This window comes from Lissotriton vulgaris, chromosome 5, assembly GCF_964263255.1.
Source record: "Lissotriton vulgaris chromosome 5, aLisVul1.2, whole genome shotgun sequence".
NCBI lineage: Eukaryota > Metazoa > Chordata > Amphibia > Caudata > Salamandridae > Lissotriton > Lissotriton vulgaris.
Window position 1 is genome coordinate 1,567,366,103 of NC_141693.1, and position 24,129 is coordinate 1,567,390,231.

Here is a 24,129-nt window from a genome sequence, read left to right on the forward strand (position 1 = left end):
GAGCAGGAATTGTTTTTTAAAATTGCAAAGAATTGAAAAAGTCAATGTGGGATTGGAGGCACAATCTGAGCAGAAAGCACCATAAGCTGCTATGGTGCAACTCTTATGTTGACTAGAAACTTTAATATGATGATGCTCTTCTTTTGATATTTCTTTGAGTTAAATTGTATTGTATGTAGCTGACACAGCACTGTTTGCAGCTCCTCAGTTTATGGTTATCCCGTGACAACAATGTATTCATCATATTTATTATTCTACAAAAGAATTTTTAAATGCACTGATGTGGTGTTTGCATGCTATGCAAGATGGCACATCATGGAAACTTTATAAGGAGCATCGCATATGATATGTGATATTTGGCACCTGGAGGAGTCGGACACGCAGATCCTGAAAAGAAGTAAAGACTCTTTAGCAAAAGCCGTCTTTATTCTGAGTCTAATCTTTACTTTTAGTGAAATGATTTATGAAAACCAATCAGCTGCTCCAGGTGAGGCTCGAACTCACAACCTCGGCATGGCTCAGTGCAAGTATTGCTGTATAAGTACCGCGCGCTAACCGATTGCGCCACTGGAGCTCACTGTTTTCATTTCTCCCCATTTGAGCCATCTAGTGCAAACCAAGTAGATACTGCAATGCTCCATTATTCACTGAACAAGATCGACTCACATGCTAGCATGTTATCATGACTATTAAAAATACAGTCCAAATGGAATAGATTTGATAATTCTGCTATATCATGTGCTCTGTCTATTGAACACCCCATACATTTGCCGTTCTGACACAGTCTAGGATAAACTTATGCTTATTTTTAATTAGCACATAGTTAGAATTTCCCCAAAAATGAAATATAGGCCCCTAAGGCAGACGAGGTGGCCGAGTGGTTAAGGCGATTGACTGCTAATCCATTGTGCTCTGCACGCGTGGGTTCTAATCCCACCTTCGTCGGAAAGCCATCAGACACTCTTTTTAAGGTGAGCATGTCTCGAAGTACAATTACACTCTCTTTCAAGACACTGCCATAATCCACTAGAAGGGCCCAACTGACTAGTCCATTATGGCATTTTATGTCAAATAAAGGGAAGTATTTTGTGCTTAATTGAAATTAGATCTTTCATGAAGTGTCCAGAGGATTGCCTATTCCTCACTCCTGGCCTTCCAACCAGTTTGGATAGATAGACTGATAAGAAAGCATTTCTTACTCCTAAAGTTTCAGCCGTCTCAAGTGTATGAGTGGATGACGACCAGCCGCCTGAAACTGAACTCGGACAAGACGGAGGTCCTCATCCTGGGCTCCTCTCCCTCCGCCTGGGACGACTCCTGGTGGCCTCCCGCCCTGGGCACCGCTCCCAAACCGACTGACCATGCACGAAACCTGGGCTTCATCCTGGACTCCTCCCTCTCCATGACCAAGCAAGTCAGCAGCGTCTCCTCGGCGTGCTTCAACGTCCTACGCATGCTACGGAAGATCTTCTGGTGGATCCCCACAGAGACCAGGAAGACCGTCACCCAGGCCCTCGTCACCAGCCGACTGGACTACGGCAACGCCCTCTACGCCGGGACCACCGCCAAGCTCCAGAAGAGACTCCAGCGGATCCAAAACGCCTCAGCCAGACTCATCCTCGACATCCCACGATCCAGCCACATCTCCGGACATCTCAGAGACCTTCACTGGCTCCCCATCAACAAGAGAATCACCTTCCGCCTCCTCACCCACGCACACAAAGCCCTACACGACCAAGGCCCGAGCTACCTCAACAGCCGAGTCAACTTCTACGCTCCCAAACGCCACCTCCGATCAGCCAACCACGCCCTCGCCGCCGTCCCCCGCATCCGAAGAGCGACTACAGGAGGAAGGTCCTTCTCCTACCTGGCCGCCAAGACCTGGAACTCCCTCCCGTCCGACCTGCGCCTGACCCAAGACCACCTCTCCTTCAGGAAGAAGCTGAAGACCTGGCTGTTCGAGCAGTAGCGGCACCCCCCCCCCCCCCCCCAGCGCCTTGAGACCCTACGGGTATGTAGCGCGCTTTATAAGTGTCAATGATTGATTGATTGATTGATTGATACATTTGTCTGCCCCACAGAGACAGATCACTTCTAATAAGTGAGTTCTCTATCTGTCACTGATTGCGGACATACTCTCTAGAGCTTTCAGTATGGTCATAAATGTGAATACTCTTATGTTCTCAAATCAAAATGGAGTTTTTCCTACTTTCAAGAAAAGTGTCTTAAGCATGCTCTTCGATTTGTGCACGCATGTAGTCATTCAAATGCAACTGCATTTCCATACAGAGTCTCAAAATCATAGATATCGTCATACCGCAGTAAGAATACATGTTGCGATTTACAAATTGCAGGCAGGCCGGCCTTGTAGCTCAGTGGCAGAGCACTGGTCTTGTAAACCAGGGGTCATGAGTTCAAGCCTCATCAGGGCCTTTTTATATGTGTGTTTCTGTATGTTGTTTTCGAGTCATTCTTTCTAGGACTCACACCTTGTCTTAAGTTTGCTTATTGACAAGCTTCCCTTTCCTGCTTTCATCTTATCAAGAAGACTTCATGAAAACCTTTGAACCATAAACTATTGCCTCACCCCTTCCGATCGCCTGACGAACGCCTGACAAACGCCATTCTCACCCCGCCGGGCAAGCCCTGCCGGGCAAAGCCAAATAAGCCATGCATATTTAAAGTTCCTTTGAAAGGCAGAGCGAGGACTAGGACGTCTGTTCCGACTGAGTCTGCATCCACAGAAAGGATGAAATAAGGCTCTAGAAATTTCACCAAGGAGATATGAACTTCATCCCCCTTAAAATACTTTTTCTCCCAGATTCCCCGGCTCTTAGTCAAATGAGGTTAATCTTCAAAACCCCACCCCCACTAACCATAAATATTCACCTCTCCTGCTGTCCATTCAATTGATACAAGGTATCTTGTACATGGAGAGAATGTGAGAAAAAGCAGAATTGCTTCATAGATTTGGTGACCTTGGATGGGTGGGCTGGATAAAGAAGTGAACTTGGTTTCCGGAAAGGGAGTATCATGATGGGAATGAGGAAAAGAGAACATGGACCACATTCACAGGTTAGAGAAATAAATGTAATAGGTTCAATGGTTTTGAAAAGCTAACTTTGAGCAGGAATTGTTTTTTAAAATTGCAAAGAATTGAAAAAGTCAATGTGGGATTGGAGGCACAATCTGAGCAGAAAGCACCATAAGCTGCTATGGTGCAACTCTTATGTTGACTAGAAACTTTAATATGATGATGCTCTTCTTTTGATATTTCTTTGAGTTAAATTGTATTGTATGTAGCTGACACAGCACTGTTTGCAGCTCCTCAGTTTATGGTTATCCCGTGACAACAATGTATTCATCATATTTATTATTCTACAAAAGAATTTTTAAATGCACTGATGTGGTGTTTGCATGCTATGCAAGATGGCACATCATGGAAACTTTATAAGGAGCATCGCATATGATATGTGATATTTGGCACCTGGAGGAGTCGGACACGCAGATCCTGAAAAGAAGTAAAGACTCTTTAGCAAAAGCCATCTTTATTCTGAGTCTAATCTTTACTTTTAGTGAAATGATTTATGAAAACCAATCAGCTGCTCCAGGTGAGGCTCGAACTCACAACCTCGGCATGGCTCAGTGCAAGTACTGCTGTATAAGTACCGCGCGCTAACCGATTGCGCCACTGGAGCTCACTGTTTTCATTTCTCCCCATTTGAGCCATCTAGTGCAAACCAAGTAGATACTGCACTGCTCCATTATTCACTGAACAAGATCGACTCACATGCTAGCATGTTATCATGACTATTAAAAATACAGTCCAAATGGAATAGATTTGATAATTCTGCTATATCATGTGCTCTGTCTATTGAACACCCCATACATTTGCCGTTCTGACACAGTCTAGGATAAACTTATGCTTATTTTTAATTAGCACATAGTTAGAATTTCCCCAAAAATGAAATATAGGCCCCTAAGGCAGACGAGGTGGCCGAGTGGTTAAGGCGATGGACTGCTAATCCATTGTGCTCTGCACGCGTGGGTTCGAATCCCACCTTCGTCGGAAAGCCATCAGACACTCTTTTGAAGGTGAGCATGTCTCGAAGTACAATTACACTCTCTTTCAAGACACTGCCATAATCCACTAGAAGGGCCCAACTGACTAGTCCATTATGGCATTTTATGTCAAATAAAGGGAAGTATTTTGTGCTTAATTGAAATTAGATCTTTCATGAAGTGTCCAGAGGATTGCCTATTCCTCACTCCTGGCCTTCCAACCAGTTTGGATAGATAGACTGATAAGAAAGCATTTCTTACTCCTAAAGTTTCAGCCGTCTCAAGTGTATGAGTGTTTACATTTGTCTGCCCCACAGAGACAGATCACTTCTAATAAGTGAGTTCTCTATCTGTCACTGATTGCGGACATACTCTCTAGAGCTTTCAGTATGGTCATAAATGTGAATACTCTTATGTTCTCAAATCAAAATGGAGTTTTTCCTACTTTCAAGAAAAGTGTCTTAAGCATGCTCTTCGATTTGTGCACGCATGTAGTCATTCAAATGCAACTGCATTTCCATACAGAGTCTCAAAATCATAGATATTGTCATACCGCAGTAAGAATACATGTTGCGATTTACAAACTGCAGGCAGGCCGGCCTTGTAGCTCAGTGGCAGAGCACTGGTCTTGTAAACCAGGGGTCATGAGTTCAAGCCTCATCAGGGCCTTTTTATATGTGTGTTTCTGTATGTTGTTTTCGAGTCATTCTTTCTAGGACTCACACCTTGTCTTAAGTTTGCTTATTGACAAGCTTCCCTTTCCTGCTTTCATCTTATCAAGAAGACTTCATGAAAACCATTGAACCATAAACTATTGCCTCACCCCTTCCGATCGCCTGACGAACGCCTGACAAACGCCATTCTCACCCCGCCGGGCAAGCCCTGCCGGGCAAAGCCAAATAAGCCATGCATATTTAAAGTTCCTTTGAAAGGCAGAGCGAGGACTAGGACGTCTGTTCCGACTGAGTCTGCATCCACAGAAAGGATGAAATAAGGCTCTAGAAATTTCACCAAGGAGATATGAACTTCATCCCCCTTAAAATACTTTTTCTCCCAGATACCCCGGCTCTTAGTCAAATGAGGTTAATCTTCAAAACCCCACCCCCACTAACCATAAATATTCACCTCTCCTGCTGTCCATTCAATTGATACAAGGTATCTTGTACATGGAGAGAATGTGAGAAAAAGCAGAATTGCTTCATAGATTTGGTGACCTTGGATGGGTGGGCTGGATAAAGAAGTGAACTTGGTTTCCGGAAAGGGAGTATCATGATGGGAATGAGGAAAAGAGAACATGGACCACATTCACAGGTTAGAGAAATAAATGTAATAGGTTCAATGGTTTTGAAAAGCTAACTTTGAGCAGGAATTGTTTTTTAAAATTGCAAAGAATTGAAAAAGTCAATGTGGGATTGGAGGCACAATCTGAGCAGAAAGCACCATAAGCTGCTATGGTGCAACTCTTATGTTGACTAGAAACTTTAATATGATGATGCTCTTCTTTTGATATTTCTTTGAGTTAAATTGTATTGTATGTAGCTGACACAGCACTGTTTGCAGCTCCTCAGTTTATGGTTATCCCGTGACAACAATGTATTCATCATATTTATTATTCTACAAAAGAATTTTTAAATGCACTGATGTGGTGTTTGCATGCTATGCAAGATGGCACATCATGGAAACTTTATAAGGAGCATCGCATATGATATGTGATATTTGGCACCTGGAGGAGTCGGACACGCAGATCCTGAAAAGAAGTAAAGACTCTTTAGCAAAAGCCGTCTTTATTCTGAGTCTAATCTTTACTTTTAGTGAAATGGTTTATGAAAACCAATCAGCTGCTCCAGGTGAGGCTCGAACTCACAACCTCGGCATGGCTCAGTGCAAGTACTGCTGTATAAGTACCGCAAGCTAACCGATTGCGCCACTGGAGCTCACTGTTTTCATTTCTCCCCATTTGAGCCATCTAGTGCAAACCAAGTAGATACTGCACTGCTCCATTATTCACTGAACAAGATCGACTCACATGCTAGCATGTTATCATGACTATTAAAAATACAGTCCAAATGGAATAGATTTGATAATTCTGCTATATCATGTGCTCTGTCTATTGAACACCCCATACATTTGCCGTTCTGACACAGTCTAGGATAAACTTATGCTTATTTTTAATTAGCACATAGTTAGAATTTCCCCAAAAATGAAATATAGGCCCCTAAGGCAGACGAGGTGGCCGAGTGGTTAAGGCGATGGACTGCTAATCCATTGTGCTCTGCACGCGTGGGTTCGAATCCCACCTTCGTCGGAAAGCCATCAGACACTCTTTTTAAGGTGAGCATGTCTCGAAGTACAATTACACTCTCTTTCAAGACACTGCCATAATCCACTAGAAGGGCCCAACTGACTAGTCCATTATGGCATTTTATATCAAATAAAGGGAAGTATTTTGTGCTTAATTGAAATTAGATCTTTCATGAAGTGTCCAGAGGTTTGCCTATTCCTCACTCCTGGCCTTCCAACCAGTTTGGATAGATAGACTGATAAGAAAGCATTTCTTACTCCTAAAGTTTCAGCCGTCTCAAGTGTATGAGTGTTTACATTTGTCTGCCCCACAGAGACAGATCACTTCTAATAAGTGAGTTCTCTATCTGTCACTGATTGCGGACATACTCTCTAGAGCTTTCAGTATGGTCATAAATGTGAATACTCTTATGTTCTCAAATCAAAATGGAGTTTTTCCTACTTTCAAGACAAGTGTCTTAAGCATGCTCTTCGATTTGTGCACGCATGTAGTCATTCAAATGCAACTGCATTTCCATACAGAGTCTCAAAATCATAGATATCGTCATACCGCAGTAAGAATACATGTTGCGATTTACAAACTGCAGGCAGGCTGGCCTTGTAGCTCAGTGGCAGAGCACTGGTCTTGTAAACCAGGGGTCATGAGTTCAAGCCTCATCAGGGCCTTTTTATATGTGTGTTTCTGTATGTTGTTTTCGAGTCATTCTTTCTAGGACTCACACCTTGTCTTAAGTTTGCTTATTGACAAGCTTCCCTTTCCTGCTTTCATCTTATCAAGAAGACTTCATGAAAACCATTGAACCATAAACTATTTCCTCACCCCTTCCGATTGCCTGACGAACGCCTGACAAACGCCATTCTCACCCCGCCGGGCAAAGCCAAATAAGCCATGCATATTTAAAGTTCCTTTGAAAGGCAGAGCGAGGACTAGGACGTCTGTTCCGACTGAGTCTGCATCCACAGAAAGGATGAAATAAGGCTCTAGAAATTTCACCAAGGAGATATGAACTTCATCCCCCTTAAAATACTTTTTCTCCCAGATACCCCGGCTCTTAGTCAAATGAGGTTAATCTTCAAAACCCCACCCCCACTAACCATAAATATTCACCTCTCCTGCTGTCCATTCAATTGATACAAGGTATCTTGTACATGGAGAGAATGTGAGAAAAAGCAGAATTGCTTCATAGATTTGGTGACCTTGGATGGGTGGGCTGGATAAAGAAGTGAACTTGGTTTCCGGAAAGGGAGTATCATGATGGGAATGAGGAAAAGAGAACATGGACCACATTCACAGGTTAGAGAAATAAATGTAATAGGTTCAATGGTTTTGAAAAGCTAACTTTGAGCAGGAATTGTTTTTTAAAATTGCAAAGAATTGAAAAAGTCAATGTGGGATTGGAGGCACAATCTGAGCAGAAAGCACCATAAGCTGCTATGGTGCAACTCTTATGTTGACTAGAAACTTTAATATGATGATGCTCTTCTTTTGATATTTCTTTGAGTTAAATTGTATTGTATGTAGCTGACACAGCACTGTTTGCAGCTCCTCAGTTTATGGTTATCCCGTGACAACAATGTATTCATCATATTTATTATTCTACAAAAGAATTTTTAAATGCACTGATGTGGTGTTTGCATGCTATGCAAGATGGCACATCATGGAAACTTTATAAGGAGCATCGCATATGATATGTGACATTTGGCACCTGGAGGAGTCGGACACGCAGATCCTGAAAAGAAGTAAAGACTCTTTAGCAAAAGCCGTCTTTATTCTGAGTCTAATCTTTACTTTTAGTGAAATGATTTATGAAAACCAATCAGCTGCTCCAGGTGAGGCTCGAACTCACAACCTCGGCATGGCTCAGTGCAAGTATTGCTGTATAAGTACCGCGCGCTAACCGATTGCGCCACTGGAGCTCACTGTTTTCATTTCTCCCCATTTGAGCCATCTAGTGCAAACCAAGTAGATACTGCAATGCTCCATTATTCACTGAACAAGATCGACTCACATGCTAGCATGTTATCATGACTATTAAAAATACAGTCCAAATGGAATAGATTTGATAATTCTGCTATATCATGTGCTCTGTCTATTGAACACCCCATACATTTGCCGTTCTGACACAGTCTAGGATAAACTTATGCTTATTTTTAATTAGCACATAGTTAGAATTTCCCCAAAAATGAAATATAGGCCCCTAAGGCAGACGAGGTGGCCGAGTGGTTAAGGCGATGGACTGCTAATCCATTGTGCTCTGCACGCGTGGGTTCGAATCCCACCTTTGTCGGAAAGCCATCAGACACTCTTTTGAAGGTGAGCATGTCTCGAAGTACAATTACACTCTCTTTCAAGACACTGCCATAATCCACTAGAAGGGCCCAACTGACTAGTCCATTATGGCATTTTATGTCAAATAAAGGGAAGTATTTTGTGCTTAATTGAAATTAGATCTTTCATGAAGTGTCCAGAGGATTGCCTATTCCTCACTCCTGGCCTTCCAACCAGTTTGGATAGATAGACTGATAAGAAAGCATTTCTTACTCCTAAAGTTTCAGCCGTCTCAAGTGTATGAGTGTTTACATTTGTCTGCCCCACAGAGACAGATCACTTCTAATAAGTGAGTTCTCTATCTGTCACTGATTGCGGACATACTCTCTAGAGCTTTCAGTATGGTCATAAATGTGAATACTCTTATGTTCTCAAATCAAAATGGAGTTTTTCCTACTTTCAAGAAAAGTGTCTTAAGCATGCTCTTCGATTTGTGCACGCATGTAGTCATTCAAATGCAACTGCATTTCCATACAGAGTCTCAAAATCATAGATATCGTCATACCGCAGTAAGAATACATGTTGCGATTTACAAACTGCAGGCAGGCCGGCCTTGTAGCTCAGTGGCAGAGCACTGGTCTTGTAAACCAGGGGTCATGAGTTCAAGCCTCATCAGGGCCTTTTTATATGTGTGTTTCTGTATGTTGTTTTCGAGTCATTCTTTCTAGGACTCACACCTTGTCTTAAGTTTGCTTATTGACAAGCTTCCCTTTCCTGCTTTCATCTTATCAAGAAGACTTCATGAAAACCATTGAACCATAAACTATTGCCTCACCCCTTCCGATCGCCTGACGAACGCCTGACAAACGCCATTCTCACCCCGCCGGGCAAGCCCTGCCGGGCAAAGCCAAATAAGCCATGCATATTTAAAGTTCCTTTGAAAGGCAGAGCGAGGACTAGGACGTCTGTTCCGACTGAGTCTGCATCCACAGAAAGGATGAAATAAGGCTCTAGAAATTTCACCAAGGAGATATGAACTTCATCCCCCTTAAAATACTTTTTCTCCCAGATACCCCGGCTCTTAGTCAAATGAGGTTAATCTTCAAAACCCCACCCCCACTAACCATAAATATTCACCTCTCCTGCTGTCCATTCAATTGATACAAGGTATCTTGTACATGGAGAGAATGTGAGAAAAAGCAGAATTGCTTCATAGATTTGGTGACCTTGGATGGGTGGGCTGGATAAAGAAGTGAACTTGGTTTCCGGAAAGGGAGTATCATGATGGGAATGAGGAAAAGAGAACATGGACCACATTCACAGGTTAGAGAAATAAATGTAATAGGTTCAATGGTTTTGAAAAGCTAACTTTGAGCAGGAATTGTTTTTTAAAATTGCAAAGAATTGAAAAAGTCAATGTGGGATTGGAGGCACAATCTGAGCAGAAAGCACCATAAGCTGCTATGGTGCAACTCTTATGTTGACTAGAAACTTTAATATGATGATGCTCTTCTTTTGATATTTCTTTGAGTTAAATTGTATTGTATGTAGCTGACACAGCACTGTTTGCAGCTCCTCAGTTTATGGTTATCCCGTGACAACAATGTATTCATCATATTTATTATTCTACAAAAGAATTTTTAAATGCACTGATGTGGTGTTTGCATGCTATGCAAGATGGCACATCATGGAAACTTTATAAGGAGCATCGCATATGATATGTGATATTTGGCACCTGGAGGAGTCGGACACGCAGATCCTGAAAAGAAGTAAAGACTCTTTAGCAAAAGCCGTCTTTATTCTGAGTCTAATCTTTACTTTTAGTGAAATGGTTTATGAAAACCAATCAGCTGCTCCAGGTGAGGCTCGAACTCACAACCTCGGCATGGCTCAGTGCAAGTACTGCTGTATAAGTACCGCAAGCTAACCGATTGCGCCACTGGAGCTCACTGTTTTCATTTCTCCCCATTTGAGCCATCTAGTGCAAACCAAGTAGATACTGCACTGCTCCATTATTCACTGAACAAGATCGACTCACATGCTAGCATGTTATCATGACTATTAAAAATACAGTCCAAATGGAATAGATTTGATAATTCTGCTATATCATGTGCTCTGTCTATTGAACACCCCATACATTTGCCGTTCTGACACAGTCTAGGATAAACTTATGCTTATTTTTAATTAGCACATAGTTAGAATTTCCCCAAAAATGAAATATAGGCCCCTAAGGCAGACGAGGTGGCCGAGTGGTTAAGGCGATGGACTGCTAATCCATTGTGCTCTGCACGCGTGGGTTCGAATCCCACCTTCGTCGGAAAGCCACCAGACACTCTTTTTAAGGTGAGCATGTCTCGAAGTACAATTACACTCTCTTTCAAGACACTGCCATAATCCACTAGAAGGGCCCAACTGACTAGTCCATTATGGCATTTTATATCAAATAAAGGGAAGTATTTTGTGCTTAATTGAAATTAGATCTTTCATGAAGTGTCCAGAGGTTTGCCTATTCCTCACTCCTGGCCTTCCAACCAGTTTGGATAGATAGACTGATAAGAAAGCATTTCTTACTCCTAAAGTTTCAGCCGTCTCAAGTGTATGAGTGTTTACATTTGTCTGCCCCACAGAGACAGATCACTTCTAATAAGTGAGTTCTCTATCTGTCACTGATTGCGGACATACTCTCTAGAGCTTTCAGTATGGTCATAAATGTGAATACTCTTATGTTCTCAAATCAAAATGGAGTTTTTCCTACTTTCAAGACAAGTGTCTTAAGCATGCTCTTCGATTTGTGCACGCATGTAGTCATTCAAATGCAACTGCATTTCCATACAGAGTCTCAAAATCATAGATATCGTCATACCGCAGTAAGAATACATGTTGCGATTTACAAACTGCAGGCAGGCTGGCCTTGTAGCTCAGTGGCAGAGCACTGGTCTTGTAAACCAGGGGTCATGAGTTCAAGCCTCATCAGGGCCTTTTTATATGTGTGTTTCTGTATGTTGTTTTCAAGTCATTCTTTCTAGGACTCACACCTTGTCTTAAGTTTGCTTATTGACAAGCTTCCCTTTCCTGCTTTCATCTTATCAAGAAGACTTCATGAAAACCATTGAACCATAAACTATTTCCTCACCCCTTCCGATCGCCTGACGAACGCCTGACAAACGCCATTCTCACCCCGCCGGGCAAGCCCTGCCGGGCAAAGCCAAATAAGCCATGCAAATTTAAAGTTCCTTTGAAAGGCAGAGCGAGGACTAGGACGTCTGTTCCGACTGAGTCTGCATCCACAGAAAGGATGAAATAAGGCTCTAGAAATTTCACCAAGGAGATATGAACTTCATCCCCCTTAAAATACTTTTTCTCCCAGATACCCCGGCTCTTAGTCAAATGAGGTTAATCTTCAAAACCCCACCCCCACTAACCATAAATATTCACCTCTCCTGCTGTCCATTCAATTGATACAAGGTATCTTGTACATGGAGAGAATGTGAGAAAAAGCAGAATTGCTTCATAGATTTGGTGACCTTGGATGGGTGGGCTGGATAAAGAAGTGAACTTGGTTTCCGGAAAGGGAGTATCATGATGGGAATGAGGAAAAGAGAACATGGACCACATTCACAGGTTAGAGAAATAAATGTAATAGGTTCAATGGTTTTGAAAAGCTAACTTTGAGCAGGAATTGTTTTTTAAAATTGCAAAGAATTGAAAAAGTCAATGTGGGATTGGAGGCACAATCTGAGCAGAAAGCACCATAAGCTGCTATGGTGCAACTCTTATGTTGACTAGAAACTTTAATATGATGATGCTCTTCTTTTGATATTTCTTTGAGTTAAATTGTATTGTATGTAGCTGACACAGCACTGTTTGCAGCTCCTCAGTTTATGGTTATCCCGTGACAACAATGTATTCATCATATTTATTATTCTACAAAAGAATTTTTAAATGCACTGATGTGGTGTTTGCATGCTATGCAAGATGGCACATCATGGAAACTTTATAAGGAGCATCGCATATGATATGTGATATTTGGCACCTGGAGGAGTCGGACACGCAGATCCTGAAAAGAAGTAAAGACTCTTTAGCAAAAGCCGTCTTTATTCTGAGTCTAATCTTTACTTTTAGTGAAATGATTTATGAAAACCAATCAGCTGCTCCAGGTGAGGCTCGAACTCACAACCTCGGCATGGCTCAGTGCAAGTATTGCTGTATAAGTACCGCGCGCTAACCGATTGCGCCACTGGAGCTCACTGTTTTCATTTCTCCCCATTTGAGCCATCTAGTGCAAACCAAGTAGATACTGCAATGCTCCATTATTCACTGAACAAGATCGACTCACATGCTAGCATGTTATCATGACTATTAAAAATACAGTCCAAATGGAATAGATTTGATAATTCTGCTATATCATGTGCTCTGTCTATTGAACACCCCATACATTTGCCGTTCTGACACAGTCTAGGATAAACTTATGCTTATTTTTAATTAGCACATAGTTAGAATTTCCCCAAAAATGAAATATAGGCCCCTAAGGCAGACGAGGTGGCCGAGTGGTTAAGGCGATTGACTGCTAATCCATTGTGCTCTGCACGCGTGGGTTCTAATCCCACCTTCGTCGGAAAGCCATCAGACACTCTTTTTAAGGTGAGCATGTCTCGAAGTACAATTACACTCTCTTTCAAGACACTGCCATAATCCACTAGAAGGGCCCAACTGACTAGTCCATTATGGCATTTTATGTCAAATAAAGGGAAGTATTTTGTGCTTAATTGAAATTAGATCTTTCATGAAGTGTCCAGAGGATTGCCTATTCCTCACTCCTGGCCTTCCAACCAGTTTGGATAGATAGACTGATAAGAAAGCATTTCTTACTCCTAAAGTTTCAGCCGTCTCAAGTGTATGAGTGGATGACGACCAGCCGCCTGAAACTGAACTCGGACAAGACGGAGGTCCTCATCCTGGGCTCCTCTCCCTCCGCCTGGGACGACTCCTGGTGGCCTCCCGCCCTGGGCACCGCTCCCAAACCGACTGACCATGCACGAAACCTGGGCTTCATCCTGGACTCCTCCCTCTCCATGACCAAGCAAGTCAGCAGCGTCTCCTCGGCGTGCTTCAACGTCCTACGCATGCTACGGAAGATCTTCTGGTGGATCCCCACAGAGACCAGGAAGACCGTCACCCAGGCCCTCGTCACCAGCCGACTGGACTACGGCAACGCCCTCTACGCCGGGACCACCGCCAAGCTCCAGAAGAGACTCCAGCGGATCCAAAACGCCTCAGCCAGACTCATCCTCGACATCCCACGATCCAGCCACATCTCCGGACATCTCAGAGACCTTCACTGGCTCCCCATCAACAAGAGAATCACCTTCCGCCTCCTCACCCACGCACACAAAGCCCTACACGACCAAGGCCCGAGCTACCTCAACAGCCGAGTCAACTTCTACGCTCCCAAACGCCACCTCCGATCAGCCAACCACACCCTCGCCGCCGTCCCCCGCATCCGAAGAGCGACTACAGGAGGAAGGTCCTTCTCCTACCTGGCCGCCAAGACCTGGAACTCCCTCCCGTCCGACCTGCGCCTGACCCAAGACCACCTCTCCTTCAGGAAGAAGCTGAAGACCTGGCTGTTCGAGCAGTAGCGGCACCCCCCCCCCCCCCCCCCAGCGCCTTGAGACCCTACGGGTATGTAGCGCGCTTTATAAGTGTCAATGATTGATTGATTGATTGATTGATACATTTGTCTGCCCCACAGAGACAGATCACTTCTAATAAGTGAGTTCTCTATCTGTCACTGATTGCGGACATACTCTCTAGAGCTTTCAGTATGGTCATAAATGTGAATACTCTTATGTTCTCAAATCAAAATGGAGTTTTTCCTACTTTCAAGAAAAGTGTCTTAAGCATGCTCTTCGATTTGTGCACGCATGTAGTCATTCAAATGCAACTGCATTTCCATACAGAGTCTCAAAATCATAGATATCGTCATACCGCAGTAAGAATACATGTTGCGATTTACAAATTGCAGGCAGGCCGGCCTTGTAGCTCAGTGGCAGAGCACTGGTCTTGTAAACCAGGGGTCATGAGTTCAAGCCTCATCAGGGCCTTTTTATATGTGTGTTTCTGTATGTTGTTTTCGAGTCATTCTTTCTAGGACTCACACCTTGTCTTAAGTTTGCTTATTGACAAGCTTCCCTTTCCTGCTTTCATCTTATCAAGAAGACTTCATGAAAACCTTTGAACCATAAACTATTGCCTCACCCCTTCCGATCGCCTGACGAACGCCTGACAAACGCCATTCTCACCCCGCCGGGCAAGCCCTGCCGGGCAAAGCCAAATAAGCCATGCATATTTAAAGTTCCTTTGAAAGGCAGAGCGAGGACTAGGACGTCTGTTCCGACTGAGTCTGCATCCACAGAAAGGATGAAATAAGGCTCTAGAAATTTCACCAAGGAGATATGAACTTCATCCCCCTTAAAATACTTTTTCTCCCAGATTCCCCGGCTCTTAGTCAAATGAGGTTAATCTTCAAAACCCCACCCCCACTAACCATAAATATTCACCTCTCCTGCTGTCCATTCAATTGATACAAGGTATCTTGTACATGGAGAGAATGTGAGAAAAAGCAGAATTGCTTCATAGATTTGGTGACCTTGGATGGGTGGGCTGGATAAAGAAGTGAACTTGGTTTCCGGAAAGGGAGTATCATGATGGGAATGAGGAAAAGAGAACATGGACCACATTCACAGGTTAGAGAAATAAATGTAATAGGTTCAATGGTTTTGAAAAGCTAACTTTGAGCAGGAATTGTTTTTTAAAATTGCAAAGAATTGAAAAAGTCAATGTGGGATTGGAGGCACAATCTGAGCAGAAAGCACCATAAGCTGCTATGGTGCAACTCTTATGTTGACTAGAAACTTTAATATGATGATGCTCTTCTTTTGATATTTCTTTGAGTTAAATTGTATTGTATGTAGCTGACACAGCACTGTTTGCAGCTCCTCAGTTTATGGTTATCCCGTGACAACAATGTATTCATCATATTTATTATTCTACAAAAGAATTTTTAAATGCACTGATGTGGTGTTTGCATGCTATGCAAGATGGCACATCATGGAAACTTTATAAGGAGCATCGCATATGATATGTGATATTTGGCACCTGGAGGAGTCGGACACGCAGATCCTGAAAAGAAGTAAAGACTCTTTAGCAAAAGCCATCTTTATTCTGAGTCTAATCTTTACTTTTAGTGAAATGATTTATGAAAACCAATCAGCTGCTCCAGGTGAGGCTCGAACTCACAACCTCGGCATGGCTCAGTGCAAGTACTGCTGTATAAGTACCGCGCGCTAACCGATTGCGCCACTGGAGCTCACTGTTTTCATTTCTCCCCATTTGAGCCATCTAGTGCAAACCAAGTAGATACTGCACTGCTCCATTATTCACTGAACAAGATCGACTCACATGCTAGCATGTTATCATGACTATTAAAAATACAGTCCAAATGGAATAGATTTGATAATTCTGCTATATCATGTGCTCTGTCTATTGAACACCCCATACATTTGCCGTTCTGACACAGTCTAGGATAAACTTATGCTTATTTTTAATTAGCACATAGTTAGAATTTCCCCAAAAATGAAATATAGGCCCCTAAGGCAGACGAGGTGGCCGAGTGGTTAAGGCGATGGACTGCTAATCCATTGTGCTCTGCACGCGTGGGTTCGAATCCCACCTTCGTCGGAAAGCCATCAGACACTCTTTTGAAGGTGAGCATGTCTCGAAGTACAATTACACTCTCTTTCAAGACACTGCCATAATCCACTAGAAGGGCCCAACTGACTAGTCCATTATGGCATTTTATGTCAAATAAAGGGAAGTATTTTGTGCTTAATTGAAATTAGATCTTTCATGAAGTGTCCAGAGGATTGCCTATTCCTCACTCCTGGCCTTCCAACCAGTTTGGATAGATAGACTGATAAGAAAGCATTTCTTACTCCTAAAGTTTCAGCCGTCTCAAGTGTATGAGTGTTTACATTTGTCTGCCCCACAGAGACAGATCACTTCTAATAAGTGAGTTCTCTATCTGTCACTGATTGCGGACATACTCTCTAGAGCTTTCAGTATGGTCATAAATGTGAATACTCTTATGTTCTCAAATCAAAATGGAGTTTTTCCTACTTTCAAGAAAAGTGTCTTAAGCATGCTCTTCGATTTGTGCACGCATGTAGTCATTCAAATGCAACTGCATTTCCATACAGAGTCTCAAAATCATAGATATTGTCATACCGCAGTAAGAATACATGTTGCGATTTACAAACTGCAGGCAGGCCGGCCTTGTAGCTCAGTGGCAGAGCACTGGTCTTGTAAACCAGGGGTCATGAGTTCAAGCCTCATCAGGGCCTTTTTATATGTGTGTTTCTGTATGTTGTTTTCGAGTCATTCTTTCTAGGACTCACACCTTGTCTTAAGTTTGCTTATTGACAAGCTTCCCTTTCCTGCTTTCATCTTATCAAGAAGACTTCATGAAAACCATTGAACCATAAACTATTGCCTCACCCCTTCCGATCGCCTGACGAACGCCTGACAAACGCCATTCTCACCCCGCCGGGCAAGCCCTGCCGGGCAAAGCCAAATAAGCCATGCATATTTAAAGTTCCTTTGAAAGGCAGAGCGAGGACTAGGACGTCTGTTCCGACTGAGTCTGCATCCACAGAAAGGATGAAATAAGGCTCTAGAAATTTCACCAAGGAGATATGAACTTCATCCCCCTTAAAATACTTTTTCTCCCAGATACCCCGGCTCTTAGTCAAATGAGGTTAATCTTCAAAACCCCACCCCCACTAACCATAAATATTCACCTCTCCTGCTCTCCATTCAATTGATACAAGGTATCTTGTACATGGAGAGAATGTGAGAAAAAGCAGAATTGCTTCATAGATTTGGTGACCTTGGATGGGTGGGCTGGATAAAGAAGTGAACTTGGTTTCCGGAAAGGGAGTATCATGATGGGAATGAGGAAAAGAGAACATGGACCACATTCACAGGTTAGAGAAATAAATGTAATAGGTTCAATGGTTTTGAAAAGCTAACTTTGAGCAGGAATTGTTTTTTAAAATTGCAAAGAATTGAAAAAGTCAATGTGGGATTGGAGGCACAATCTGAGCAGAAAGCACCATAAGCTGCTATGGTGCAACTCTTATGTTGACTAGAAACTTTAATATGATGATGCTCTTCTTTTGATATTTCTTTGAGTTAAATTGTATTGTATGTAGCTGACACAGCACTGTTTGCAGCTCCTCAGTTTATGGTTATCCCGTGACAACAATGTATTCATCATATTTATTATTCTACAAAAGAATTTTTAAATGCACTGATGTGGTGTTTGCATGCTATGCAAGATGGCACATCATGGAAACTTTATAAGGAGCATCGCATATGATATGTGATATTTGGCACCTGGAGGAGTCGGACACGCAGATCCTGAAAAGAAGTAAAGACTCTTTAGCAAAAGCCGTCTTTATTCTGAGTCTAATCTTTACTTTTAGTGAAATGGTTTATGAAAACCAATCAGCTGCTCCAGGTGAGGCTCGAACTCACAACCTCGGCATGGCTCAGTGCAAGTACTGCTGTATAAGTACCGCAAGCTAACCGATTGCGCCACTGGAGCTCACTGTTTTCATTTCTCCCCATTTGAGCCATCTAGTGCAAACCAAGTAGATACTGCACTGCTCCATTATTCACTGAACAAGATCGACTCACATGCTAGCATGTTATCATGACTATTAAAAATACAGTCCAAATGGAATAGATTTGATAATTCTGCTATATCATGTGCTCTGTCTATTGAACACCCCATACATTTGCCGTTCTGACACAGTCTAGGATAAACTTATGCTTATTTTTAATTAGCACATAGTTAGAATTTCCCCAAAAATGAAATATAGGCCCCTAAGGCAGACGAGGTGGCCGAGTGGTTAAGGCGATGGACTGCTAATCCATTGTGCTCTGCACGCGTGGGTTCGAATCCCACCTTCGTCGGAAAGCCATCAGACACTCTTTTTAAGGTGAGCATGTCTCGAAGTACAATTACACTCTCTTTCAAGACACTGCCATAATCCACTAGAAGGGCCCAACTGACTAGTCCATTATGGCATTTTATATCAAATAAAGGGAAGTATTTTGTGCTTAATTGAAATTAGATCTTTCATGAAGTGTCCAGAGGTTTGCCTATTCCTCACTCCTGGCCTTCCAACCAGTTTGGATAGATAGACTGATAAGAAAGCATTTCTTACTCCTAAAGTTTCAGCCGTCTCAAGTGTATGAGTGTTTACATTTGTCTGCCCCACAGAGACAGATCACTTCTAATAAGTGAGTTCTCTATCTGTCACTGATTGCGGACATACTCTCTAGAGCTTTCAGTATGGTCATAAATGTGAATACTCTTATGTTCTCAAATCAAAATGGAGTTTTTCCTACTTTCAAGACAAGTGTCTTAAGCATGCTCTTCGATTTGTGCACGCATGTAGTCATTCAAATGCAACTGCATTTCCATACAGAGTCTCAAAATCATAGATATCGTCATACCGCAGTAAGAATACATGTTGCGATTTACAAACTGCAGGCAGGCTGGCCTTGTAGCTCAGTGGCAGAGCACTGGTCTTGTAAACCAGGGGTCATGAGTTCAAGCCTCATCAGGGCCTTTTTATATGTGTGTTTCTGTATGTTGTTTTCGAGTCATTCTTTCTAGGACTCACACCTTGTCTTAAGTTTGCTTATTGACAAGCTTCCCTTTCCTGCTTTCATCTTATCAAGAAGACTTCATGAAAACCATTGAACCATAAACTATTTCCTCACCCCTTCCGATCGCCTGACGAACGCCTGACAAACGCCATTCTCACCCCGCCGGGCAAGCCCTGCCGGGCAAAGCCAAATAAGCCATGCAAATTTAAAGTTCCTTTGAAAGGCAGAGCGAGGACTAGGACGTCTGTTCCGACTGAGTCTGCATCCACAGAAAGGATGAAATAAGGCTCTAGAAATTTCACCAAGGAGATATGAACTTCATCCCCCTTAAAATACTTTTTCTCCCAGATACCCCGGCTCTTAGTCAAATGAGGTTAATCTTCAAAACCCCACCCCCACTAACCATAAATATTCACCTCTCCTGCTGTCCATTCAATTGATACAAGGTATCTTGTACATGGAGAGAATGTGAGAAAAAGCAGAATTGCTTCATAGATTTGGTGACCTTGGATGGGTGGGCTGGATAAAGAAGTGAACTTGGTTTCCGGAAAGGGAGTATCATGATGGGAATGAGGAAAAGAGAACATGGACCACATTCACAGGTTAGAGAAATAAATGTAATAGGTTCAATGGTTTTGAAAAGCTAACTTTGAGCAGGAATTGTTTTTTAAAATTGCAAAGAATTGAAAAAGTCAATGTGGGATTGGAGGCACAATCTGAGCAGAAAGCACCATAAGCTGCTATGGTGCAACTCTTATGTTGACTAGAAACTTTAATATGATGATGCTCTTCTTTTGATATTTCTTTGAGTTAAATTGTATTGTATGTAGCTGACACAGCACTGTTTGCAGCTCCTCAGTTTATGGTTATCCCGTGACAACAATGTATTCATCATATTTATTATTCTACAAAAGAATTTTTAAATGCACTGATGTGGTGTTTGCATGCTATGCAAGATGGCACATCATGGAAACTTTATAAGGAGCATCGCATATGATATGTGATATTTGGCACCTGGAGGAGTCGGACACGCAGATCCTGAAAAGAAGTAAAGACTCTTTAGCAAAAGCCGTCTTTATTCTGAGTCTAATCTTTACTTTTAGTGAAATGATTTATGAAAACCAATCAGCTGCTCCAGGTGAGGCTCGAACTCACAACCTCGGCATGGCTCAGTGCAAGTATTGCTGTATAAGTACCGCGCGCTAACCGATTGCGCCACTGGAGCTCACTGTTTTCATTTCTCCCCATTTGAGCCATCTAGTGCAAACCAAGTAGATACTGCAATGCTCCATTATTCACTGAACAAGATCGACTCACATGCTAGCATGTTATCATGACTATTAAAAATACAGTCCAAATGGAATAGATTTGATAATTCTGCTATATCATGTGCTCTGTCTATTGAACACCCCATACATTTGCCGTTCTGACACAGTCTAGGATAAACTTATGCTTATTTTTAATTAGCACATAGTTAGAATTTCCCCAAAAATGAAATATAGGCCCCTAAGGCAGACGAGGTGGCCGAGTGGTTAAGGCGATTGACTGCTAATCCATTGTGCTCTGCACGCGTGGGTTCTAATCCCACCTTCGTCGGAAAGCCATCAGACACTCTTTTTAAGGTGAGCATGTCTCGAAGTACAATTACACTCTCTTTCAAGACACTGCCATAATCCACTAGAAGGGCCCAACTGACTAGTCCATTATGGCATTTTATGTCAAATAAAGGGAAGTATTTTGTGCTTAATTGAAATTAGATCTTTCATGAAGTGTCCAGAGGATTGCCTATTCCTCACTCCTGGCCTTCCAACCAGTTTGGATAGATAGACTGATAAGAAAGCATTTCTTACTCCTAAAGTTTCAGCCGTCTCAAGTGTATGAGTGGATGACGACCAGCCGCCTGAAACTGAACTCGGACAAGACGGAGGTCCTCATCCTGGGCTCCTCTCCCTCCGCCTGGGACGACTCCTGGTGGCCTCCCGCCCTGGGCACCGCTCCCAAACCGACTGACCATGCACGAAACCTGGGCTTCATCCTGGACTCCTCCCTCTCCATGACCAAGCAAGTCAGCAGCGTCTCCTCGGCGTGCTTCAACGTCCTACGCATGCTACGGAAGATCTTCTGGTGGATCCCCACAGAGACCAGGAAGACCGTCACCCAGGCCCTCGTCACCAGCCGACTGGACTACGGCAACGCCCTCTACGCCGGGACCACCGCCAAGCTCCAGAAGAGACTCCAGCGGATCCAAAACGCCTCAGCCAGACTCATCCTCGACATCCCACGATCCAGCCACATCTCCGGACATCTCAGAGACCTTCACTGGCTCCCCATCAACAAGAGAATCACCTTCCGCCTCCTCACCCACGCACACAAAGCCCTACACGACCAAGGCCCGAGCTACCTCAACAGCCGAGTCAACTTCTACGCTCCCAAACGCCACCTCCGATCAGCCAACCACGCCCTCGCCGCCGTCCCCCGCATCCGAAGAGCGACTACAGGAGGAAGGTCCTTCTCCTACCTGGCCGCCAAGACCTGGAACTCCCTCCCGTCCGACCTGCGCCTGACCCAAGACCACCTCTCCTTCAGGAAGAAGCTGAAGACCTGGCTGTTCGAGCAGTAGCGGCACCCCCCCCCCCCCCCCCCCAGCGCCTTGAGACCCTACGGGTATGTAGCGCGCTTTATAAGTGTCAATGATTGATTGATTGATTGATTGATACATTTGTCTGCCCCACAGAGACAGATCACTTCTAATAAGTGAGTTCTCTATCTGTCACTGATTGCGGACATACTCTCTAGAGCTTTCAGTATGGTCATAAATGTGAATACTCTTATGTTCTCAAATCAAAATGGAGTTTTTCCTACTTTCAAGAAAAGTGTCTTAAGCATGCTCTTCGATTTGTGCACGCATGTAGTCATTCAAATGCAACTGCATTTCCATACAGAGTCTCAAAATCATAGATATCGTCATACCGCAGTAAGAATACATGTTGCGATTTACAAATTGCAGGCAGGCCGGCCTTGTAGCTCAGTGGCAGAGCACTGGTCTTGTAAACCAGGGGTCATGAGTTCAAGCCTCATCAGGGCCTTTTTATATGTGTGTTTCTGTATGTTGTTTTCGAGTCATTCTTTCTAGGACTCACACCTTGTCTTAAGTTTGCTTATTGACAAGCTTCCCTTTCCTGCTTTCATCTTATCAAGAAGACTTCATGAAAACCTTTGAACCATAAACTATTGCCTCACCCCTTCCGATCGCCTGACGAACGCCTGACAAACGCCATTCTCACCCCGCCGGGCAAGCCCTGCCGGGCAAAGCCAAATAAGCCATGCATATTTAAAGTTCCTTTGAAAGGCAGAGCGAGGACTAGGACGTCTGTTCCGACTGAGTCTGCATCCACAGAAAGGATGAAATAAGGCTCTAGAAATTTCACCAAGGAGATATGAACTTCATCCCCCTTAAAATACTTTTTCTCCCAGATTCCCCGGCTCTTAGTCAAATGAGGTTAATCTTCAAAACCCCACCCCCACTAACCATAAATATTCACCTCTCCTGCTGTCCATTCAATTGATACAAGGTATCTTGTACATGGAGAGAATGTGAGAAAAAGCAGAATTGCTTCATAGATTTGGTGACCTTGGATGGGTGGGCTGGATAAAGAAGTGAACTTGGTTTCCGGAAAGGGAGTATCATGATGGGAATGAGGAAAAGAGAACATGGACCACATTCACAGGTTAGAGAAATAAATGTAATAGGTTCAATGGTTTTGAAAAGCTAACTTTGAGCAGGAATTGTTTTTTAAAATTGCAAAGAATTGAAAAAGTCAATGTGGGATTGGAGGCACAATCTGAGCAGAAAGCACCATAAGCTGCTATGGTGCAACTCTTATGTTGACTAGAAACTTTAATATGATGATGCTCTTCTTTTGATATTTCTTTGAGTTAAATTGTATTGTATGTAGCTGACACAGCACTGTTTGCAGCTCCTCAGTTTATGGTTATCCCGTGACAACAATGTATTCATCATATTTATTATTCTACAAAAGAATTTTTAAATGCACTGATGTGGTGTTTGCATGCTATGCAAGATGGCACATCATGGAAACTTTATAAGGAGCATCGCATATGATATGTGATATTTGGCACCTGGAGGAGTCGGACACGCAGATCCTGAAAAGAAGTAAAGACTCTTTAGCAAAAGCCATCTTTATTCTGAGTCTAATCTTTACTTTTAGTGAAATGATTTATGAAAACCAATCAGCTGCTCCAGGTGAGGCTCGAACTCACAACCTCGGCATGGCTCAGTGCAAGTACTGCTGTATAAGTACCGCACGCTAACCGATTGCGCCACTGGAGCTCACTGTTTTCATTTCTCCCCATTTGAGCCATCTAGTGCAAACCAAGTAGATACTGCACTGCTCCATTATTCACTGAACAAGATCGACTCACATGCTAGCATGTTATCATGACTATTAAAAATACAGTCCAAATGGAATAGATTTGATAATTCTGCTATATCATGTGCTCTGTCTATTGAACACCCCATACATTTGCCGTTCTGACACAGTCTAGGATAAACTTATGCTTATTTTTAATTAGCACATAGTTAGAATTTCCCCAAAAATGAAATATAGGCCCCTAAGGCAGACGAGGTGGCCGAGTGGTTAAGGCGATGGACTGCTAATCCATTGTGCTCTGCACGTGTGGGTTCGAATCCCACCTTCGTCGGAAAGCCATCAGACACTCTTTTGAAGGTGAGCATG

General features: G+C 43.0%; 29 non-coding genes across 29 annotated transcripts; 19 read left to right on the forward strand and 10 right to left on the reverse strand.

Annotated features, from left to right (window-relative positions):
* Positions 1-479: 479 nt before the first annotated feature.
* Positions 480-574, reverse strand: TRNAI-UAU (transfer RNA isoleucine (anticodon UAU)). Its single transcript has 2 exons — positions 537-574; positions 480-515 (listed from the first exon to the last, which is right to left on the reverse strand). It is a non-coding gene; the product is annotated as a tRNA-Ile (tRNA).
* A 289-nt stretch (positions 575-863) lies between these two features.
* On the forward strand, positions 864-945 carry TRNAS-GCU (transfer RNA serine (anticodon GCU)). Its single transcript has one exon. It is a non-coding gene; the product is annotated as a tRNA-Ser (tRNA).
* Positions 946-2,361: 1,416 nt separating this feature from the next.
* Positions 2,362-2,433, forward strand: TRNAT-UGU (transfer RNA threonine (anticodon UGU)). The gene has a single exon. It is a non-coding gene; the product is annotated as a tRNA-Thr (tRNA).
* Positions 2,434-3,603: 1,170 nt separating this feature from the next.
* On the reverse strand, positions 3,604-3,698 carry TRNAI-UAU (transfer RNA isoleucine (anticodon UAU)). Its single transcript has 2 exons — positions 3,661-3,698; positions 3,604-3,639 (listed from the first exon to the last, which is right to left on the reverse strand). It is a non-coding gene; the product is annotated as a tRNA-Ile (tRNA).
* A 289-nt stretch (positions 3,699-3,987) lies between these two features.
* Positions 3,988-4,069, forward strand: TRNAS-GCU (transfer RNA serine (anticodon GCU)). Its single transcript has one exon. It is a non-coding gene; the product is annotated as a tRNA-Ser (tRNA).
* A 590-nt stretch (positions 4,070-4,659) lies between these two features.
* Positions 4,660-4,731, forward strand: TRNAT-UGU (transfer RNA threonine (anticodon UGU)). The gene has a single exon. It is a non-coding gene; the product is annotated as a tRNA-Thr (tRNA).
* A 1,170-nt stretch (positions 4,732-5,901) lies between these two features.
* Positions 5,902-5,996, reverse strand: TRNAI-UAU (transfer RNA isoleucine (anticodon UAU)). Its single transcript has 2 exons — positions 5,959-5,996; positions 5,902-5,937 (listed from the first exon to the last, which is right to left on the reverse strand). It is a non-coding gene; the product is annotated as a tRNA-Ile (tRNA).
* Positions 5,997-6,285: 289 nt separating this feature from the next.
* On the forward strand, positions 6,286-6,367 carry TRNAS-GCU (transfer RNA serine (anticodon GCU)). Its single transcript has one exon. It is a non-coding gene; the product is annotated as a tRNA-Ser (tRNA).
* Positions 6,368-6,957: 590 nt separating this feature from the next.
* Positions 6,958-7,029, forward strand: TRNAT-UGU (transfer RNA threonine (anticodon UGU)). The gene has a single exon. It is a non-coding gene; the product is annotated as a tRNA-Thr (tRNA).
* A 1,156-nt stretch (positions 7,030-8,185) lies between these two features.
* On the reverse strand, positions 8,186-8,280 carry TRNAI-UAU (transfer RNA isoleucine (anticodon UAU)). The gene is made up of 2 exons: positions 8,243-8,280; positions 8,186-8,221 (listed from the first exon to the last, which is right to left on the reverse strand). It is a non-coding gene; the product is annotated as a tRNA-Ile (tRNA).
* A 289-nt stretch (positions 8,281-8,569) lies between these two features.
* Positions 8,570-8,651, forward strand: TRNAS-GCU (transfer RNA serine (anticodon GCU)). Its single transcript has one exon. It is a non-coding gene; the product is annotated as a tRNA-Ser (tRNA).
* Positions 8,652-9,241: 590 nt separating this feature from the next.
* TRNAT-UGU (transfer RNA threonine (anticodon UGU)) lies at positions 9,242-9,313 on the forward strand. Its single transcript has one exon. It is a non-coding gene; the product is annotated as a tRNA-Thr (tRNA).
* Positions 9,314-10,483: 1,170 nt separating this feature from the next.
* Positions 10,484-10,578, reverse strand: TRNAI-UAU (transfer RNA isoleucine (anticodon UAU)). Its single transcript has 2 exons — positions 10,541-10,578; positions 10,484-10,519 (listed from the first exon to the last, which is right to left on the reverse strand). It is a non-coding gene; the product is annotated as a tRNA-Ile (tRNA).
* Positions 10,579-10,867: 289 nt separating this feature from the next.
* TRNAS-GCU (transfer RNA serine (anticodon GCU)) lies at positions 10,868-10,949 on the forward strand. The gene has a single exon. It is a non-coding gene; the product is annotated as a tRNA-Ser (tRNA).
* Positions 10,950-11,539: 590 nt separating this feature from the next.
* Positions 11,540-11,611, forward strand: TRNAT-UGU (transfer RNA threonine (anticodon UGU)). The gene has a single exon. It is a non-coding gene; the product is annotated as a tRNA-Thr (tRNA).
* Positions 11,612-12,781: 1,170 nt separating this feature from the next.
* On the reverse strand, positions 12,782-12,876 carry TRNAI-UAU (transfer RNA isoleucine (anticodon UAU)). The gene is made up of 2 exons: positions 12,839-12,876; positions 12,782-12,817 (listed from the first exon to the last, which is right to left on the reverse strand). It is a non-coding gene; the product is annotated as a tRNA-Ile (tRNA).
* A 289-nt stretch (positions 12,877-13,165) lies between these two features.
* Positions 13,166-13,247, forward strand: TRNAS-GCU (transfer RNA serine (anticodon GCU)). The gene has a single exon. It is a non-coding gene; the product is annotated as a tRNA-Ser (tRNA).
* Positions 13,248-14,664: 1,417 nt separating this feature from the next.
* TRNAT-UGU (transfer RNA threonine (anticodon UGU)) lies at positions 14,665-14,736 on the forward strand. The gene has a single exon. It is a non-coding gene; the product is annotated as a tRNA-Thr (tRNA).
* A 1,170-nt stretch (positions 14,737-15,906) lies between these two features.
* On the reverse strand, positions 15,907-16,001 carry TRNAI-UAU (transfer RNA isoleucine (anticodon UAU)). The gene is made up of 2 exons: positions 15,964-16,001; positions 15,907-15,942 (listed from the first exon to the last, which is right to left on the reverse strand). It is a non-coding gene; the product is annotated as a tRNA-Ile (tRNA).
* Positions 16,002-16,290: 289 nt separating this feature from the next.
* Positions 16,291-16,372, forward strand: TRNAS-GCU (transfer RNA serine (anticodon GCU)). The gene has a single exon. It is a non-coding gene; the product is annotated as a tRNA-Ser (tRNA).
* Positions 16,373-16,962: 590 nt separating this feature from the next.
* Positions 16,963-17,034, forward strand: TRNAT-UGU (transfer RNA threonine (anticodon UGU)). The gene has a single exon. It is a non-coding gene; the product is annotated as a tRNA-Thr (tRNA).
* Positions 17,035-18,204: 1,170 nt separating this feature from the next.
* Positions 18,205-18,299, reverse strand: TRNAI-UAU (transfer RNA isoleucine (anticodon UAU)). The gene is made up of 2 exons: positions 18,262-18,299; positions 18,205-18,240 (listed from the first exon to the last, which is right to left on the reverse strand). It is a non-coding gene; the product is annotated as a tRNA-Ile (tRNA).
* A 289-nt stretch (positions 18,300-18,588) lies between these two features.
* Positions 18,589-18,670, forward strand: TRNAS-GCU (transfer RNA serine (anticodon GCU)). Its single transcript has one exon. It is a non-coding gene; the product is annotated as a tRNA-Ser (tRNA).
* Positions 18,671-19,260: 590 nt separating this feature from the next.
* Positions 19,261-19,332, forward strand: TRNAT-UGU (transfer RNA threonine (anticodon UGU)). The gene has a single exon. It is a non-coding gene; the product is annotated as a tRNA-Thr (tRNA).
* A 1,170-nt stretch (positions 19,333-20,502) lies between these two features.
* Positions 20,503-20,597, reverse strand: TRNAI-UAU (transfer RNA isoleucine (anticodon UAU)). The gene is made up of 2 exons: positions 20,560-20,597; positions 20,503-20,538 (listed from the first exon to the last, which is right to left on the reverse strand). It is a non-coding gene; the product is annotated as a tRNA-Ile (tRNA).
* A 289-nt stretch (positions 20,598-20,886) lies between these two features.
* TRNAS-GCU (transfer RNA serine (anticodon GCU)) lies at positions 20,887-20,968 on the forward strand. Its single transcript has one exon. It is a non-coding gene; the product is annotated as a tRNA-Ser (tRNA).
* Positions 20,969-22,386: 1,418 nt separating this feature from the next.
* Positions 22,387-22,458, forward strand: TRNAT-UGU (transfer RNA threonine (anticodon UGU)). Its single transcript has one exon. It is a non-coding gene; the product is annotated as a tRNA-Thr (tRNA).
* A 1,170-nt stretch (positions 22,459-23,628) lies between these two features.
* On the reverse strand, positions 23,629-23,723 carry TRNAI-UAU (transfer RNA isoleucine (anticodon UAU)). The gene is made up of 2 exons: positions 23,686-23,723; positions 23,629-23,664 (listed from the first exon to the last, which is right to left on the reverse strand). It is a non-coding gene; the product is annotated as a tRNA-Ile (tRNA).
* A 289-nt stretch (positions 23,724-24,012) lies between these two features.
* On the forward strand, positions 24,013-24,094 carry TRNAS-GCU (transfer RNA serine (anticodon GCU)). The gene has a single exon. It is a non-coding gene; the product is annotated as a tRNA-Ser (tRNA).
* Positions 24,095-24,129: the final 35 nt, after the last annotated feature.